The sequence below is a fragment of the Lactuca sativa genome, chromosome 4 (genome assembly GCF_002870075.4).
Source record: "Lactuca sativa cultivar Salinas chromosome 4, Lsat_Salinas_v11, whole genome shotgun sequence".
NCBI classification, from domain to species: Eukaryota; Viridiplantae; Streptophyta; class Magnoliopsida; order Asterales; family Asteraceae; genus Lactuca; species Lactuca sativa.
The window spans coordinates 59153593-59158309 of record NC_056626.2 but is presented as its reverse complement, the minus strand read 5'-3'; positions in this window follow the sequence as shown (position 1 = coordinate 59158309).

Below are 4717 nucleotides of genomic sequence, written 5' to 3'. Positions count from 1 at the left end.
TTATATTATTTATTTATCCTTGCACTGGCGTATATGAAAATTGATGTTTGAATGTTTCTATTATTAGCAATAATGAATTTGGTTCTTATTATGTTATTTATGGAAAGTCGAGAGTTTACCAAATAGGGAGAGTTTCTCATCGCCCAAGTTTCAATTGGACAGAAACTTGGAATCATGCAACTTGGTTGCACGATGAATGAGAAATTTCATATTTGGAAATTAGACTAATTCATTGACAAAGTGTCAAGTGAAAGACTAGGAGATCGAGCACACAAAGTTGCGTGTTGATCAAGTCCACCATAAGAGTAACAATGATATTCGTCATGATTTACTAAAGGTTTAGTAAATATGATTACACTTATAAGATTAAGTGTAATTCAGAATTGATTAAAAGGTTTAAATCAATAGTAGAACAAATAAGAAGAATCAAGTAGGTAGAAAGATAAAAGTTTCTCCATTCTAAGAAGAAGGGAGAGTAGATTTTATGCTTTATGATAGGTCTTAATGATTAAGAACCATATCTCAATTGATCCTCTAAGTGAGTCTTAGTACAATTGTATGTTTAAGAAGAGGAATCAAAGATTGAAGAAATGGTTAAATCAAGAAGTCAATCGTACATCATTCCAATAACAAGTCTTAAAGTTAAGATTGTGATAATGAGTGACAAGTATTAAAAGGTTTATAACATTCATCAAATGTGGAAAGTTGTGATGTCTTGGATAAGACAAAGACCAACTAGGACCAATTTATGAAGTGTTTGATAAAAACTACACTAACTCTTGAATATTTGTTTGTCAAGAAATGTTTATTGACAAGAGAATCTTATATGACAAGGAGTAAGTGGGAGTCTTAATGGTCTTGAAAGGTTTCAAGAACATATCAAATAAACCTTATCGATCATCACTAGCACACGAGTTGAGGTTTACAACCTATCGTGTTGACATTATTTTGTTTATGTGCTGTTCCACTTGAGTTAATTATGCAAGTGAGTTCTATGAGTTCTCATTTTGAACGCATAAAAGGCAAAGCACCTTAATCAATGAAAGGTACATTGATAGGAAAGGGTGAGCTGATTAACTACTTGGAAGACATGGTGGGCAGCTGTGTTACCATAAGGCAAGAAATCAAGTTCGATCCATATGAGTTTGAATTTGTCGTAAACTTTGGTTTTGACAAATTCACATGGATAGGAACAAATACACCGTTTAAATGTAAGTGTCATAAGATTTCCTCCTTCATGAAAATGACTATGAGGAAATGCTTTCACTAAGAAAGATTTTAAGAAGATAGTGATTGTAAAATTGCATTCTCGAATTTGATTATGGTTACGGTATCCCTTTCCATAATTTGAATTGTGAGGTTTGGCAATTGTTTAGACACTCATATGAACTATCTAAGGCAAAGGTGTATAAGTTCAAGAAGCCTTGATAAAAGATTATCAAAGCACTAAGTATTAGAAACATGAACTTAAGAAATTCAATAAGCATTGTTTTTCTGAAAGTTAAGCTGTTTCTGAATACATGTCAAAGCTAGTGGGAGCATAAGTGTTATGTTTATAATAATCATCATGATAGTGGGAGCATAAAAGTTATGATTGTATGATTATTAAGGCACGTATTGCAAGTTGGCAATATTAATTATAGAAAACAAGAGTTATACCTTGCAAAGTCGTAAGGGTTGTAAAGTTGTTTTGCTATAATTAAGGGAGAGAATATTATGCTTCATTTCAAATCTAAAGTCTTAGGTTGTGGAATGTTAATAAAATTTAGTCAAGGGTACATAGTGTGTTCTTAAAATTTCGATTATGATTACGGCATTCCTCTTCACAATTCGAATTTTGAGAACATAGCAAATAAAACATTATGCGTTGTGTCCCATACGCTTCGGGTATAGGATCGATTGCAAATGTTTTAATGTTTGACCGTTCTAAAATTTTCCAAATGTCTAGCGCATTTAGAGGGAAAAAGGACTAGAATCGGTTTTGACTAAAACAATTAAACAACTATCAAAGGACAATCCAAAGTTCGACGAGGATTGGTCGCTTGTGGGTAGTTGGAAGTATAGTATTGGAAAATATGGAAATGTTTCCATATTGGATGGACAATATCAACATTATTATGAATAGATAAGATTCTATTAAGAATGAGTTGTCATATGGAAAATATGGAAGCGTGTCCATATTGGGAATTGAATATTGAAAAATCTATGTCTAAGATTAGAAACTTTTATGCAAAAGGATGTCCAAAGGAAAGTACTTTGAGTGAGAGACATCATATCTAAGGAATTGTCTTGTAACAATCTCCGATAGAGGACTTTGTAATATCATTGGCAATAGTCTTTGTGACTTTGGTGCAGTGACATTACGAAAGGATCGTTGCATAAAATGTTAGAATCTAGCATACTCTATAAGTGGCAAGAATTTGATATTCTTAAACTTATGGAAAAGGATTTGGAGTTGTGAAATGAGAATGATTGGAAATGTGTTCAATTTGATCTATTTCACAAAAGTAAGAACCGTAGGTAAACATTGTGTGCATGCTAAGAGCATGGGACAAGTGTAATAATTCAAGTAAGAAGTTGATTACCCGAAACGACAAATAATGAGTAATCGATATGGTGATAAATAAAAGGAGTTTTATTTATACTCAAAGGTTTGAGTCCATATGGGATTAGTATTATTCTTGTGTTTCACTTTGCATGTTTTGACTTCCAGAATAATTGAGTTTATTAAGAATAATCGAATTATTCGAACGGGCCACAGTCGTTCATATGTTGGAAGTAGATATGAATGAAGACTATCGTGAATTGGTGTGTGGATTGTCTAAAAGAGTGTTAGACATAAGAAAATGTTTGCTGCAACGTTCGTGAGTGCTTATGAATATGATTTGAGCATTGGATTAAACCCACGCTCACTTGGATCACTCCATGAAATTGTATCACGAGTGATTGGTGAGACGATAACATCTTATATTCTTGAAACCGAGATGTGTGAGTTGTATCTTGCAAATCGGTTGCACATTGATAATATGTAAACGCACTAGTAACTTGGTGTTATAAAACATATTGTTGTGTGTGATTCGGTGAGTAAGTGCAAGCAAGCATTGTATCAAAGTTTATCCGTTCCTTTTATCCAAATTAGGATAAAAGCGATATCTTGGGCCCCTCGATGGTTTAGTGATGACAAACGTAAATGCTCGGCCGGGCTAGGGCTAATTTGATTTGTTCAATTAGTTAGTCGTCATAAATCAGGAATCGAGATATAGTACAAAGAGAATGATTAGAAATCATGTCTCATACGATATCTAGAATGGAGGAATATATGATCCCTTATCTAAGGACACACGTATCTGATATGATCAGAGTTGACAGCAGCTTTGGAAAGCTACAATTGCAGATCGGGATCTGAAGTCATACGCAGAATAGTTGTTAGACTTATCCAATTGGGAGACTGTTGGATTAGTGTCTAAGTCCATAACTATTTTGGTATGTACTTGACCCGATGGTGCATGGTCCTTTTGGGTTGCCTTCACCAAAGCAACTTGATTGGAGAAATAAATAAAGAGAGAGGTTATTATGATTTATTAATATGTTATAAGAATAACATGTCAAAGGAGAAATCATATTTTTTAATTAATATTGGTCAATAATTAATTAAGAATTAATTTTGTGATCAAATGTAATTAATTAAACTAGAGGGGCTGAATTGTAATTATGTGATAGTTAAAAAATAAGGTAAGGATTATCCTAAGGATAGGTTGGACGAATTTGAGGTGATAAGGCCTTAGAATTCGACCATGATAAGGATTCAAGGCTTATCTTATGGGTTGCTTGGTGAGCAAGCAACTAGATAAGGATAAGGACTGAAACCCTATCTCTACGCCTATATAAACACCCCTTTGGCTCTTGATTTCGTCCAGACCTTCCCAAGGCATCTTAGGGACGAATTCTTATACCTCTCTCCTCTCTCTTTATACCTTCTCCACTTGCTTATGGTGTTTGTGAACCATTAGAGGAGTGACACTTGTGACTCTAAGCCTTCCAAAGTCAATTCAAGGAGGAATTGGGATTGTTATTGCTACATAACAATCAAGGTAATATCATAAACCTAATTATATGTTAATATTGATTCCCATATGCTAGAATTAGGGTTTATAGCCTTGGATAACTTGCATGTACAATAGAGAAACCTAGATCCAAGCATTAGGGTTTGTATGAGCACATAGGATGTCTTATGACCAAAACCCATCATTAAGACCATCAAAATCATGGGAAAAGGGGACAAAACAAAAGATATAGAAACATGACAAGAAAAGGTTGAGTCTTGGGCACTCACCAAGGTCCAAGAGATAAGCTTAGCTGAAGAAATGATGCTTGACAAGTAACCACCTCAACAAGAGCCTCCTTCTCATTCTAAAATCACCAAAAGCACCAAGAATGAGCTCGCAACTTCAATGGAGGCTAGGGTTAGGGTTTCTGAGGTTGGGAGGAAGATGGAGGTTGAAACCCTAGCCTTAATGCTCCTTATATATGGTACAAGACTCAAAAATTAGGTTTTTCACTAAAAAAACACTTGCCATGTCGTGGTGCCTCAAGACGACGTCGTGACGGGTCATTAAAATCCCGTGATCTCACATAATTCGCCACAGCATGGTGATGCACCACCACATCGTTGCCACCCCTTTTAAAAATAAAGACAAGAAAGTTGATGCATACCTAG